This window comes from Paralichthys olivaceus, chromosome 8 (assembly GCF_024713975.1).
Source record: "Paralichthys olivaceus isolate ysfri-2021 chromosome 8, ASM2471397v2, whole genome shotgun sequence".
In the NCBI taxonomy this organism is placed as follows: Eukaryota; Metazoa; Chordata; class Actinopteri; order Pleuronectiformes; family Paralichthyidae; genus Paralichthys; species Paralichthys olivaceus.
In genome coordinates, this window is record NC_091100.1 from 2,435,947 (window position 1) to 2,452,014 (window position 16,068).

At 42.6% G+C, this 16,068-nt stretch overlaps 1 protein-coding gene across 2 annotated transcripts in view; it reads left to right on the plus strand.

Annotated features, from left to right (window-relative positions):
* Positions 1-16,068, plus strand: part of LOC109640170 (protein phosphatase 1 regulatory subunit 29-like) — a 187,630-nt gene that overhangs the window by 80,399 nt on the left and 91,163 nt on the right. For both annotated transcript variants that reach the window (XM_069530358.1, XM_069530359.1), the window contains exon 3: positions 14,479-14,538. The gene's annotated coding sequence lies outside the window, so the exon portion shown is untranslated. The remainder of the gene's footprint in view (positions 1-14,478; positions 14,539-16,068) is intronic.

Consider the following 16,068-nt stretch of genomic DNA (forward strand, 5'->3'; position numbering starts at 1 on the left):
GTTTAGAAATAGATGACTCAAAATGACATTGAGGTAGTTTTTATTTTGGTGCCGACTCTTAAAACCTCTTGAATCCACGTTTGACATCCTCACAGTGAATCTGTGGGTGACAGACAAGTGTCCGCCGAGCCGTGGGTGGGGCCAAAGCACCGACTGGCACCATGGAAACGCAAGTCTGATCTCGGCGTCACGGTTCCCATGGCAGCAGAGTACCTGTTTGACCTGGATCAAAAGGTCACTGAGACATGAGAGGCAGAAGTGTGTGTGTGTGTGTGTGTGTGTGTGTGTGTGTGTGTGTGTGTGTGTGTGAGAGAGAGAGAGATAGAGAGGAAGTATAATATGTAAAATCACAGCAGTTTATCAGCAAAAATTAGATTAAACAGGCCGAGATAGTTTTTTATTTAGATTGATGGATGTGATATAATGTTAACTGGCACATGCTGCTCTCCCCCACCTCTTTCTACAGAGCCTCATTATACATGATGAGAGTTAAAGAACGAGGGGAAACAATTTGTTTGCGAACAAACAAAAAACCAACCAACAAACGGACAGGGGTGAAAACATAACCACCTGGGCTCACCTCTTCGTTTTGCGCTCCTTCATCCGTCGGGTATTCACGGCGTAAAACCGCAGGGGATGAACAGAGCATCAACACGAGGACGACTGTGGGTAAAATGTTCATGAATGTGATTGTGGAATCTTCACAAGGAGTTGGGACAGTGGGAAGGAATATGTGTTAAAACTCACCATATAGACAAGGACACTTGTTTCTAGCAGATGTCAGTTAAAATTAAATAATACTTCATTTATTAATAATGTCACTATAAATAATAAAATGACATAATAGGACCAGTTTCAACCAGTTTTCCTCTGCAGTCCTTTAATTTGCTTTATTCACCAGTTAACGAGTCGTCAGGTTCAGAAGCAGTTATTCTGTAAACAGAGCTGCAGCGAGATGTGTGAATCCGTGAACTCAGCATTTTCTGTATGATCCCAAATCAGCTTTTCCTCCTCTCTGATCTCATGAGCGAGACGACGTCCTTATCTGCTCACAGTGAACCGTCGCTGTGTTCAGAGCTTCTTATGTATCAGTATATACCTTGTTGTGTTTTTACTTTGTAGCGTGGATTTTATTTTTAAGTGTATGTGAGCACATTATCATTCCCCTCGTGCAGCACCTGCCATACGTCTGATTACCCTCCGGTCTCCTGCGTGTGTCAGTGTGACACAAACACTTCATTCCTCCTCATTGTGTGTGCGGCCTCCTGCTTCCTCTCCTCCATTCTTTCCTCCCCTTGTTTCTCACCCTGTCTTTTATCACGCTTCTTTTTCTTTCTCACCCCTTCTCTCTCCTCCGTGCTCTCCATCGCTTCTCCCTTGCTTTCTCGATGTCTCTGTTTTCCCACAAAAAAATAACTCATCCTCCCTGCGTCTGGAAGGAAATCAGCATGCATATGTGTAATGAAGAGCTTTACGTCGCACAGAGAGGATTGTGCCATAACGTGTACAAAGCTAATCTTTCCCAGTGTGTACAGTGTGAGTCTGTGTGTGTTTTTCAATGTGCATGCACAACCACTTTACTAATTATCTCTCAGAAATGACACTCATACCCCGCTAATTTGTTTTGAGGGGAATGCTTTTGCAACGTGAACTATTTTTAGTGTGAATTGGAAAGAAGTTCTTCCCTTTTGTTCTGTAAATAGGTGCAAAGGTTTGTAATTAGCAGGATCCACACAGCAGACGAGGGGCAGGACAGGTAGAGGAGAAGATAAGAGAGATTAATAAGCAAAGGAGGGATTACAGTCTTCACAGGCGGGTCGGCAAACGGAGAAACTCCAAACTCTGAAAACTCAAGCATTAGGAACTTAACAGCATGAACAGAGGAGGAGGAAAACTTACAGAGTCCGACCCAAGCCAAACAACAGAAATACAAAATCCAAACCAGTGTAATCAAAGAATTTCAAGGATCCTGACAAGAGGTCGTAGAAGGTGGATGGTGTGGACGGAGGCTGTAGAACGTGGTTTAGATGAAGTTTTCCCTTTTGCTTCAGGTCACTGTTGAGTTTTTCAAGACAGCAAACTTTCTCTGACCTCAGCTGAGCACTGACCTCAACCGTGAAAAGTTTATTCTATTCTTCGGCCGCTGTGAGCATTTGTTGCTTTGCAAGTGTGGATAATGCAGAAGACACATTTTTAAAAATGTTGCGTGTCTGTGTTCTTCAGGGTATTTAGATGTTTGACATATTGTGTTTGTCTTTTAATTTCAAAGAGCTGCAAATGTCACCGGGGTCCACTGGGATGAACACTGATAAAATTGAGCTTCTTGCTAGATTCTATCTTGTTATCATCAGCAGGTTGATTTGTCTTCTGAGGTTCCACCATTTATGTGTTGTCAATTAAAACTTATAACGAACGCAAGATAACAAGTTTTCCCTTTTACCACATGTCCAATGCAGCGGGTATATTTTTTCGTTTTCCATTTCCCCCACTCGCTGCGGGGATCTGTTCTCGGGGAAACTGCAGAAAGTCTGGATGCTCTCCCCCCGACATTAGAGAGGAGAGTGAAGGAGAATCTCTGCAGGTTCTCTGGGGTTCGCTGCGTGTTTGAACGCAGCTTTATTGTTTATGTTTTCATGGACACCAACATCTTGACTTTTGACCTTATTCTGAATGAGACATTATTTCGATGATGATGTTTATCTGAGTTCTAAGTAGAATGTCCCATTAACATCCTTGTTACAGAGCAAAGTTTGATTATGAGGTCAACGGTACATCCTGTTTACACTTGACCCTGGGTCACGTGTCGCCAAGCATTGACGATGTCGGTGTCACAAAGGTCCAACAGGACGTTATGATGTGAATAAGACGAATACACATCTTATTACTAGTCTGAGTATTAACTCATTCAGGTTAAGGTGATGAGAAAATTATGTTTACATGGCAGCGTCTTATTCAGACTGTCGTCTCATTCATTCATTCATTTCTATTTATTTTGAATAAATAAAAAAAGAGAAACTATACAAATGAACAATGAATCTAAAAATCATTTACAAACAGTGATGAGGAAAAAAAATACAGAATATAAGAGATTTAATCTGAGTATTCTCAAAAGGATTAATCAATTTATGGACCGGATTAATATTTGAATTTCATTGTCCATGTCAACATGTCTACTGTATGGAAACCATGGAAATAGAAGAAATACAGGTGCAGAGGAATGAACAAACTCTAAAACACATGAGACAATTCAAAACTTAAAATTATACACGTACGCATTTTTTAAATAACGGAAGTTTGAATTTGCACCATTGTTGTAGCACCAAAGGATTAAAAGTTTTGCTCTGTGCCACTGTGGAAAAGGGAGAAATTAAAAGTTGGTTCTTTACTCTGTTCCTCCTGAAACACATCCCCTCAGCTTCCTGTGGAATCAAACCTGTGCCCTTTAGAGTAACACCATCCACATAATTATTATTCTCTCCCTCATTGTTCTCTTCCCTCTGGTATTCCTCGCTGAGATTGTGAGCTGTTGCTTCCCAAAGACTTCCAATTACCCCTCGTCCGAATCAATTAAAAGTCATCTGTCGTGCCAGATAGCCAATTAGTGGGACTGGGAGCTCTGACACAATCAAAGAACGTCGGCCCCCGGGGGTAACGGGGTCATGATGGGAAACGACTGCCGGGCTGTGGAGAGGTCGTCTGCCCCCGGCGCTCCCGGGTCATACTCTGGAGAATTTCTTTCAGAGAGTGAGACTTGAAATCTATAGAAACTGTACCTTGTTAATTTGAGTGTGTGGGAATGTGTGTGTGCAAATGTCAGGACTAAAGCAGATGCTCTGTAATTTCCCCCACAGGATGTGTTTGTTTGTAAAGTAGATGCTTCAAACGCCAGGGCAGGTTGGTGGTGATATTTTTATATGCATTGTGTGTTTCTGTGTGTGTGTGTGTGTGTGTGTGTGTGTGTGTGTGTGTGTGTGTGTGTGTGTGTGTGTGTGTGTGTGTGTGTGTGTGTGTGTTGTTTTGGGCAAAGATTAAAAAAAGTTTATGTGAAATTGGCACCGCGTCCAAACCAGATCGACACAAAAACAAATATAATGAGAGATCAATCACAGCTGCTGCAAACAATCCAACTATAACTACTCTCTGTTTCTCTTTGTGAGTGTGTGTGTGTGTGTGTGTTGCATTTCTATCTTTGTGAGGAGTGACGACATTTAGAAAGTGGATTTTAAGAAATCAAACTTTATATTTTAGTCGTCTTAATAAATTTTTCTATTTATATTTGAATTGACAATCAATTGGACTTTATTCCTTTTCCACTTTTTATACAAACAATCTTTCAAAACACAATAAAAACCATAAATAAATAAAAAAAATAAAAACCTCCACACACACACACACACACACACACACAGAACAAAAACAATCAAGAGAAACTGAGGAAACCCTGTTGTCACTTTCATGAATTTACAACGAGGAAACACCACAGGCAGGTAAACAAAGATAGAAATATAAAATAATAAAAGAGGTGAGGTAAGTAAAACCGGAGGGAGAAAGTAACAAGCAAAACAAACCATGCAGAGAAAATAAATACAATGCAGAATAAAGAGAAATGTATGTTTAACGGTAAAATCATTAGTTTTAGATCAACTGGAAATAATGCATGTTAATAATGCAGTTGTCATTCAGGGACCAGATCAGACAAAGAAAGAAGAAAATGTTTTTGGACATTTCGGAGAGATGTCCATGTTCCCTTCAAAGATGCCTGTTGTCATCTTCCTGCGTCAACATGAACGGATGAACCATGAATAAAGACGCCTCCCATCTCGTCCTCTTAGAATATTTATCCATACACTTAACCAGCTCTAGGGCCTGAATCCTCCTGAGCCTCATTGTTTTCCAGAGGCTCAGATGGACGACGCTGTCACAATCGTTTCTTCTTGGACTTTGGTGATTCGTCTGTCCCCTCTCTAATTAGTTCCACCTGCGTTTTGTCGTCCGCTCCTCCTGACAGTATTTAGTCTCTGTGTTTCCTTCGCTCTGTGTCAGTTGCTCTGTTGTCGCTCGTGTTTTTTTTTTTCCAGTCGTCCACTTCTGTGCTCCCGCCCGCCTGTTTTCCAGCCGCCTGCTTGTCGATCATCTTCCCGTAAGTCCTTCACTGCATGTGCGCTTGGTTCCTCGAGTCCGACCTGTGATTTCAGTCGTTGTTATCGTTGTGAGAAGTCTGCAGACGCCTGGAGACAAAGTTCCCCCGAGGCAGCATCTGTTTATCTGTGTGTCATTCATTTATTCTCCCATGCAGCTGCTTATCAGGATCAGCGTTCCTGCAGCATTTTAAGTAACGTATCACACTGAGCTCGTGATGTCAGACAGTGGATCTCTGAATCCTTTCTCGTGAGATAAAAATAGAATCACTGCTGATGAAGCAGCATCTTGTTTTTCTCAATTTAAAGACATTTGACTCAGTTATTAGATGAAGGATAAAGACGGACATGAAATGTTTGTGTACAACCTCACTGGGACTTTGTGACTGAAGAGGTTCTATCAAGTGACGGGAATTTTTATTTAGGGAATCCAATTCTAGATATTTAAGAGTTCACACTTTGTGGTTTGTTGTTTGAATTGACGGGTTCAGAGGAGGAAGTTGTGTGTTGTTAGAATTACAGGCCAGGGAATGGACTGTGTCAAGAAGAGTGTTAAACTGGCATCATAGAGACAAACAAACGTCAGGAAAAAAAAGATTATATATAATAAAATCAGGTCCCCATAAGATGAAATATTAGTTATAGGTTTGATATTTGGTTTTAATGACTTTTAGGTCAAGCATGTTGTGTTTAGTCATGAAGGTTTGGTTAAAGGAACACAATGAATATAATGTGAATATAATTTGAGGTCAGGGACAAGACTTTCTTTCTCTAGTTTGACCAATCAAGTTTGGTTTGGCTTTGGTTGCCTGCCGGTTTGTGTTTAGTGGTAAAACACTTGGCTAACCTCTGCTTGGCTATAGAGGTTAGCCAAAATGTAAAGGACCTAAGACACCTACAAAAAGAATCGTGATTTATTTGGACAGACGTTTGACTCATGTGTGACGAAAGAAACAAGTTGGACGGTGAATGAAGACGGAGTCTCGACCCACTGTCTGAACCGGAAGCCACAAAATATTGTTGAAAACCCCCCAGAGGCTGATTCATCTTCAGACGATAGCTGACTTGTTGGGGTTTAGGGAATCCATTCTTAATTTGGCCATGAGTGTCGTATATTTAACACCATGATGGACGAGTTTAATAGAAAAGAGAGGTCAGTTAACTGCTCCTCCCTCTATCGCCTTTTTCTTTTTTCCATGCAGTTCTCCTCCGTCAGTCTTTCCCTTCACTGCAGTCTCCGTCTTCCCTTGTTCTCCATCGTCTAATGAGGAGTTCACTCTGCAGCTCCACCATTCATCCTCCCCTCATTTTATCCTTTCATCCTTACTTCACAATATTTAGCTCATGTCCTCTTCATTTCCTCTTTTCCTTCCATACCAGCTTCTTCCACCCTCCCCCTCTACCCTCGTCCTCCCACCTCGTCGTTCCGTCTCTCCTCTTGTAGCATATGGTCCGAGGTCTCCCAGCTGGCTTCCTCTGGTCAGAGTCACGACTTGAGAGAGAGAGGGGGTTGGGCGAAGACGGTGGGAGTGGAGGTGGTTGCTGAAAAAGGAGGAGGTAAAGAGGGAGCGGTGGAGATGAGCTGGAAATGGAGGTTGAAAGAAGGGGAGATGAAGAGGAGATAAAGGGAGGAAGACGACAAAAAGGGGAGCCAAGGTGGAGGAGAAACATGAGGCAGGTAGCGGAGATGAAAGCAGTGATTTGGTGTTAGAGTCAGATGAAATATAATAGAGGTGAATAGTTGAACTGGACAGGTCGGGGGATATTACAGACCTGCAGACGCTCCGCTTTCAACTGTCATGCTGCGTATTGATCCGCCCGTCAGAGACTGTTTCACTGGGTCACTGGTTCCCATTACATCAACATCTGTACAAACTGTTCCTCCTTGTGACTCCCTCGTGTTTGCCGCCTTCACCTTCGCTCAATCACCCGCTCGGTTTGTGGCCCAGAGACAAATTACTCATCCACAGTCTGCATGCAGGCCTTATTAACCCGAGGGTCCTCCGCCTGTGTGGCGTGGGATGAAGCCCTGATACAAACAGCAGAGAGTTTGAATCATCCTCACACCGACGTCCACTTACTACCTCATGCGTCGCTGGTTTTCTTAATGGGGCCTTTTTTGCTCCATCTTTAGATGCAGAGAGACGGTGAGAAATTCTCCAAGTTTCCACCAAAGCCCTTTCCCTCGCTACAGCTCAGCGCGTGCACACGCATGATATTAACCACAAAAACCAACATGGAGCTGCAGCAGTGCAAGTACACTGACATGATGAAGCGCAGGTACTGTTTACAACACAGATTAGACAACATGCACCAGGACTGACACCTGGTGCATGGATTCTTTACAAATGGCCTTAATCTGTGTTACTACACAACTTTCGAAGCTGTCGGATCGCAGTGCAGTCCACACCTCATGACTCGAGTCTTCGGTCATCATCATGAGGTCACACTACACAACTGGGGTCACACACTGCACAGTCTTTAACCAGCAGGAGCCAATCGACTGCTATGATTCATCGCTTGACCATGAAAACAAGTAAAAGAGAGGAGAGGTCAAACGCTTCAGCCACATTCTTCTGCCTGAGAGAAAACTGAACCCGACCCGAGCCTGATGCAGCGAATGTAAGCTCGTGTTATTCTGTCCCTCACACGGGACTGGCTGGGTTGGACGGGCATGGTTATGGTTACGTGCACAGTAAAAATCAGGGGGCACCTCACCTGACTGAAGCTGTCACCCCGTCTCTCCGTCTGATCTGATCTGTGACCCATCAGCGAGCTTCTCTAATCGTGTCCTTTAAGAGCGTTCTGCAAATCAGGCGTAACTTTGTGTTGTGTGAAATCGTCTTTACGAGCGCTACAGGTGAAGCCAGAGGAGCAAGATGTTCTCTTATTAGTCATCTGCCTCGTGTACATGACAAGACGTTATTTTTGTAAACATTCCCTTCAGCACCTTTCAGAAGAAACTCATCCTTGACTCTTGACTGTTCATCCAAAAACAGCCAGATGGTAAAAAGAGCCACTCCAGCTGCTGAACGGATCTCGTGGTAAGAGTGAGGTGAAGTGAGGTTTTTACAAATAATTCATTGTTCTCTATTTGCTGCTGCAGCCTCTTTAGTGATGTGTCCTTGACTCTAATCTCTTGTGATGGGATTTTACTCTGTCTCCGTCTATTATACCCAAAGCTGTTGAACTGAGCTCTACCTTGTTTCACCTGCTCTCACTCTTCTGTGTCTGTCTTGTGTGACACAGAACCCACATGTAGATTTAACAAAAGAACGGGGTTACAGGCAGGTGATAAAGGTGTCAAGTCCAAAAGGTACGAAACACAAAAGAGAAGGCAAGTTTCCAAAATGAGGAAGCAAGAGATTCCACAACATGGAGAGCTCCACGGGAAGCAGATCACAACATCATTTTGTTGCATCAAGAAAACTTTGCTTCCATTAATTATAAAAACCATCATCTGAGCTTCTGGGGCCAAGTTGTTCCGCTGATCCAGGAGGTGACAGATGGTGGCAGGTTAGAGAGTCAGGTCCCGTCACTCCCAGCTCGCCTCGTCTTTAATACAGTTTCCATCTGAGAATGGCTGTACGCACTGCATCGTGGGCCAATTCACCCAAAGCACCAACGACATATGTTCTCAGAACACCGGGCTGCAAGCAGAGAAACACTGGGACGGCCTCGAGAAACTCAACTAGACAGACAAAGCTGCTCAGCACAAGAGCTGCAACATGTAATATTTATACATAACAGATGTTAATTAACACTAGGTGAATTAAAGAGCAAGTTATTCCTTAATAAGAACTGCGACAGCGTAATAATAGGTTAAAAAACTGCTTGTGAGAAAACTTTTAATAAGATTTATGGATAAGAAAACAGATATTATAATAATTATAATTGTATAATTATTGTCTCAAATTCAGGATTTGTTTTACAACTAAACCTCCACCCTCAACCAAATCAGTATGTTATTAGGCCCAGTCTGGATTCTGATATAATTAAAGTATGACATTTGATTAGAGCATCTGATGAAGCTGCAAAAATGCAAAATGAAGAAATTTGGTTCCTTGATTCATGAATTTGACTTAAATCTCAAAATTGTTCTCACAATTTTAGAATTTATAATCTGAAATGACCTGATCACCTGTTTGTTTTTCTTATACGCTGTCAGGCAAACATTAAGTAATAATAATTGTGTAAGTTTTGGTTTTATACCAAGTATTTTGTAAAATTTAAAATGAATGAATGACTTCTGGTCCTTCAAGTTAACACATGACTAATGTTGACGAATGAAGTGATGTGTTCTCGGTGGTGTGACGACACAGACACGAGCGATTTAAAGATTTGTAATCCCTCACTTTGACTTGTTGTGAGATTGTTTTAAAGATCATTGTTTCAGAGCAGCACTGCTCTCACGTACATGGATCGTCTGTTCACTGATGATGAATGAAGTCTCTTTTTTAACAATGAAGCTTCCTGTTTGTCAGTAATTATTATTGAGATCAGTCTGTCGATGAGTCCCTCTTGGTTTTCCGGCCGTCGGCCTCCTATTGTTCAGTTTACGTGTAGATTTGTCAACCTGGTGGTCGTCATTGACCTTTGACCCGAGTCCTGACGTCGGAGATACAGACAAAACACAGTGTTTTTAATATTATTATGAAAGATCAAGATATGGACATCAGGTGAAACGTAGAAAGAGTGACATTTTAAAAAGTAGAATAGGACCAAACCACAGGGTTCACTCTATTTTAAAATGACACTCGGGTTGGCTTGGCCATTCACCTATCCATCCATCCATCCATCCATCCATTCATCCATCCATCCAACCATCCATCCATCCATCCATTCATCCATTCATCCAACCATCCATCCATCCATTCATCCATTCATCCACCCATTCATCCATCCATCCAACCATCCATCCATCCATCCATTCATCCATCCATCCATCCATTCATCCGTCCATCCATCCATCCATCCATCCATCCATTCATCCGTCCATCCATCCATTCATCCGTCCATCCACCCATTCATCCATCCAACCATCCATCCACTCATCATCCATCATGCATCATCCATCGATCCTTCCTTACACTGTACATGCTTGTAATCAGAAAACATTGGGCTCTGGTTGTTTACAGAAACTAAAATCAAAATGTCTTGTTCAGGTCAGGCCTGGTTCGTCCTCTCGGGCTCGGACAGAAAATTGTGGCTTGAGCTGAAGACTTGGCCTCAGTGACTCTGCTGTTGTCAATAACTGCAGAATTGTATTCATTCCAAAATGACTTTGCCCCTGAACTCAATCCAAACTTTGTTTGCTGTTGTACAGATTCATCATCCGGAGGAGACGGGACGAAGAATTAAGATCAAGAAACGAAACAGAACAAAGCTTCACTTGTGTATTTGGTGCTGCGCATTTTTGTTCTCTATTTATGCATCAAACATAAAAAGATCTGAATGTTTCTAAAACAGACTGAAAGCGTGATCAAGAGGGGCAGGAAGACGGATGAAGATAGAGTTGGAGAGATAATGTTTACTAGAAAGAATAGACAGAGAAGGACTGAGGTGATGTGATCTCAGACGTTGAAAAACAACAAACGATTCCATAGTCATCCGTTAACGTCTTTCTAAATTTAAGTATAATCTTGTTTAATGTCAGCGCAGAAGAAGGAAATCACATTAAATCCAGTGCACATTCAAACGCTGACAGTCAGGCATGCACAGATCTGCACAGACACACACTCAGGCAGGGAGAGGTGGTGTGAGAGGTGGTAAATTGGCAGGAAACAGAGAATTGTGGGAAGGAAAGTGATGAAAGTTGTGCTGGAAAGATGTTTAATGAGAGCGAGGTGAGTGAGAGACATCGAGGGAGTGAGAGAGACGGATGATGGCAGGTGTAGGTTTAGGTGGAGAGCAAGCTGTTCTGTCAGATATGATCAAAACAGTCTTTATGTGAGGGCTGTGAAGACAGAGGCACGCAACGAGACGCGGCATCTCTCCCGGCGAAGGGAGGAAGCACAACGGAGTCACAGAGAAAAATAGTGAAACACAATTTAAAGAATCGCTCCTCGCTCGGCCTGCCTCTCTGATTGTTGCCCTCTAATCTCCGTCACCCATCACAATCGCTTTCTGTTTTCTGATGTCGCCCTTTTAGTCTCTTTCTCTTCTCCCCACCTGTCACCATCTTCCCCCTTCATCTCGGTCCCGGAGGATTTTGTTTTTCAATCCGTCGCCAGCAGACCTGCGCTGCCTGCCTGCCTGCCTCTGTTCCTCTCTCCACAGGGAGATAAAAATTAATTCCAGCTCCCATTAGAAAAACAAGCGTTTGGATGGTAATCGAGATAAATCCGTCCCGGGGTGACGCTATCCGAGGAAAAATCTTGATTGTTCACCGCAGCACTTAGGAGGCAGGAGAGTGTTTGAAAATAGAGATGAGGCGCTCCCAAACTTCTTATCTAGTTACTGTGTGGAAAATGGAAGGAAGCATCCACCTGTGATGATAGTTGGGGGATTACAGGGACAGAATCCTAATGGGAGGAATTACACAGGCGAGTGATAAGCTCGCCTGATACAGGAGAACTCCAAGTCCTGTTGAATTCAATAAAAAAATAATGGAGTACAGAGTTTTGATCAGTTTGGTTCGGAAAACCCTGAGTTCACTATCACCCACATCTCGTGCACAGGATCCTCAGAGGAACAGACGTTGATAACTTCACATAATGGATGCTTTAAAGTTTAGGATTGAAATGAATCTTCTGTCAAAGCAACAAACGTACGTATTATTAGCTGGAGACATTCTCTCCATATGAAGTAGAATGAGGCTCAGCAGAATTTGTTGTTACTTCATTTGCAACGAATGTCCCACTGCAGCTTCGAGTTTGTGTAGTGTTAGTTTCATCGTGAGCTCTTTCTACCTTTCTTTTATTTAAATTGAACTATTACGCTGCTGAGCTGACTGGTGTCTTATTGTCCAACACCTTCCATTGTACTTTTGACCCTGAGTTTAACGCTTATGACAAATAAAACTTGAAACCAGAGTGCACACCCTCTCCAAGGCCGAGGGGTGCTCTCCATGACGTAGAGTTTCCAAGATCCAGAACAAAACCACACCACCAGGTATACTGCAATCATTTTCGGCAAAAGCGCTCCTCACTGAATTGGTGGAAACAGTTTAGTTCTGTCAGAAAACTCACGTCTGAAATGTTTATTGCAGCAGAACATAGATAATGTTTGGCTCCAACTTCATCACTGCCCCAGATATTATTATTATTACAAACATATAATCCCACAGGTGGAGGGGCTGGATCAACGCAGCAGCAGCGGGGGGCAAGCAAAGGGACTGATGGGAATATTTTTGCAGCTTAAATAGACTAGGGAGGGTGTGTGTTATGGGGCTGTGGAGAAATGATTGTGGAGAATGAGGCATCGCATGATTTTAGCTGCACAGCTTGAGTTGGCTGCCTGCAAGCTTTGCTCCATAGGTTTTTGGATAATCCTGGTAAGAAATAAAAAACAGGTGACATCAGGAACTCCTCGGTGGAGGTGACATTAAACATTAAATCGGTTAGAGGACAGTGGTCATGGAAAGGTGAAACTTCTAGCAAAGACAGAACAATTCACATTTTTACTGTTTAGTCATAAGCAAGTTAAAACTCAACCAATTGTAGTTGAAGAGAATTTGCTGGAAATGTTCCTGATGAGTTTCAGATAATGATTCTATCTCAGCTCGTTCTCTCTGAACCTGGAAATCACTGCTCGTAACGAATCCACGCTGATGACTCCCTGTTGGCACATGAAGCTTTTTGATTTCCTGCCACTCAGCCCATCAGCTCAGGTTTGGCACAAACAGCATATTCTGCTTCACGGGTAGAATTTAGATTGACAGAGTGAAAACTCTGTCCACAGCGAAGCCATCGAGTCAAGGCCTGTGAACAAAGGTCACGTGGACTCACAACTCAGTCATTTACAGTGCAGAGGTTTGTTATCCTGTCATTCTGCCTGCTTTGACATTTTTGCAGCGAGACGGGGATCAAACTCAATCTGATTCCATTTCCTGTAACTCAAGCAAAGTCTGACTGAGTTTTAAAAGCAGGTAACAACACGGGAGTCCAGATTTCAGTTTATCTGTGGTGGACCTGGCTGTTTTAGAACGTCTCACTATCTGATGTCAGATTTAATTTCCTCTTATCCAAACTACCTTGTGGTTTGTATCACTGGACGTGAGCAGACTCTGCAGATCTGTTTTAAGACGTTGTCCTCATGTGCCCACGTAAACAAAGGGGCACTAAAGGGGTACAGACGATTTAATGTGGTCCCTAAGCAGTCAGACAGAAATTTGGAGGTTTTTAATCAAGACAGAAAAGACTAGCCTGCAAAATGGAAGTTATAAAAAACACTTCAACCCTCAAATAGACGTTTCCCACACACGTACGTCGAAGTTGCCCAGAACAGCCATTGCTTTCTTCTATCATTTTCTAATGAGCAGCTGCATCGGCTTTGAGCGAATGGAGGAGACATTGTTATTCCTTTCTTTTTATTGCCAGCTGGTGTTCAACCTGTGGGTAGTTGGGCAGTGGCCCAAGGTAAAGTCGTAAAGATGCTCAATTTGCCAACTCGTACTTCCAGACATATTCTGCTCATGTTCGGGTTCAGAATTGTTATAATTTTTTTTGTTTTTTTAATGTTTTCATGCTCTAATGTTAGAAAACGTCCTCATTGCTGCAGCTCCTCGTTTCAGCCTCTGTCTGAAACACTTGCTCCTGTCTCTTTCATGCTCTCCGTTCTTCCTTCATCTTCTAAACAAATGTCCCATGACTTCACAATCGTGTATCGGCACTGATGAGGTGTTTTAGTTATTTCCATGTAGGAGAGCAGATCCCTTTAACTGCAGATATTTCACATCCATAAAAAAACAAAACAATATAACACAGCACAGCAAAGAAACACGGAAAAGCATAATCTTTTAAATACACAGTGGTTGATTCTGTCCTGGGACAAATAAACCCTCTTCTTGGTAAATGACGGTTGGGAGTTTTAGGACTCGTAGTTTTACAGCCGCTTCTCTGGCCAGTCTTTTTCTACTGTCTCCTCAGATAACACCAACACAGGATTCAGCCCACACTGAACCATCCATCCTCCCGCTGTACGTCCTCAATCTATGATGAATGGAGAAAACGCACAACGTTGTGCAGAATGTGAACGATAAAGCCGAAGATCTTTTTGTAATAAATGTGCCGCCTGTTCTTACGTGGACCTTGACCCATTGTTTGTGTCCAAACTCAGGACCTATCCGTTCAGCGCTGCTTGTGCACCTCACTGATTGTTTTCTCTTTTCTGGTTGCAGGTGGTCAGTGCTTGATTTGCTGGTGGTCAGGTGCAGATCCAGGTGCTCGTGTGCACACAGGTAAAGTCAAACACAAACCAAGTTCATGTCTGCAAATGTTTGTTGCTACAGTTTCTTTTATGCGACAGCCAGAGGCCAGATGATGTTTTTGGTTTCTCTGTCTTCTCCATTCTTGTGAACACGATATCTTAAAAATGCTTTCGGGGAATTTCTTGCCACAAACATTTATTGGACTCAAAGATATACTGATTAGATGCTGGTGGCCAATGGTAAAGGCACGGCGACCCAGCGTTCTTGTGAACATGGCAAAGCAGGAACACCCGTCTGGCAAAAACATTTTCTCATACTCAAGTATGTCCTGATTAGAACTTGGAGTCAAGGTCTCTGCAGCCTTGTGAACATGTTATCTTAAGAATGTCTCGAGAGAAGACTTTCAAATTTGGTACAAATATTCAACAAGACAAACTCATTTTTTTAAAATAAATCTCTGTGGTCAATGGTTAAAGTCACATCAACCTCACATGGTGCGATCATTTCAAAAGTTTGCTCACTCTGGAAGTTTTGCAACCAAAGGAAAATTATTACAGGCACACTTTTCTTTGCTTGATCATTTGGATACGACTCGCTGAATCCTCTTAATGTATGATTGGCCAGCTGCCTGGATCTGTAATTATCCCACTAATTAAGAGAGCTCCTGCTGCATTGAGTTTAGCTGAAGAGGATGCAGTTATTAAAGAAGCATCAGGTCAACTTTGACATCCTTCGGCAGTCGGAGGTTTCTTTCGTTTCTTTGGACATAAAGAATTTAAACATCAAGAGACTTAAGTTAAATATATTTAATTGGTCTTCCATGACATATAGAGAGGAATCCATGTATGTGGACACCGTGCCAAGCTTTAGCACCGAGTGTGGTTGGAGGTGGGGATGCTTCAACCTGCCAAATGCTGTATTCCGCAAAGCATTCACAAACCATGTTGGGAGAAAATCAAATCCATAGTAAGCGAGTTCTTTTTCCTCAAACAGCTTGTGAGGAGATGGTGTTTGGAAGTCAGATATCCAACCAACTGGCAACTTAATCACTGATTCCTGGAATTAATCAGCAAACCTATCAGACCCCCGCAGATACAGTGAGTGCCGTGTGCTGCGGAGGACTAACAATCTTGCTAATATCCACCGGGTAAAGTGAGATTTGGGCGGCGAGGCGTTTAATTATCCAGAGCAGTTTTCTTGACACTACAGAGCATCGTCAGTGCTCAGGTTGTATTGATGGAAAACTCAAAACAGCCTGAAACAAACCAAACGAGATCATTACACCATCAACTAATCACTATGAACCCTAATGGGCTGTTTGGTTGAGCAGTATATAATATCGCTTTCCATAGATATTCAAATATTCAGACAGAAACTATTGATGAGCCTGTGGATATTTCTTTATTGATTATTGGTTATCAAGCGAGCGTTATAGCTGTGTGAGGGTTTCTGGTTTGGTTTGAACGTTCCTGATCCTCACTGCTTTCGGAGACGTGTGTTTTTTTCTCCAGCTCTTCTAGCGTCGATCTCCGGTCCGTTCTCTCCTCAAGCCAATTTACA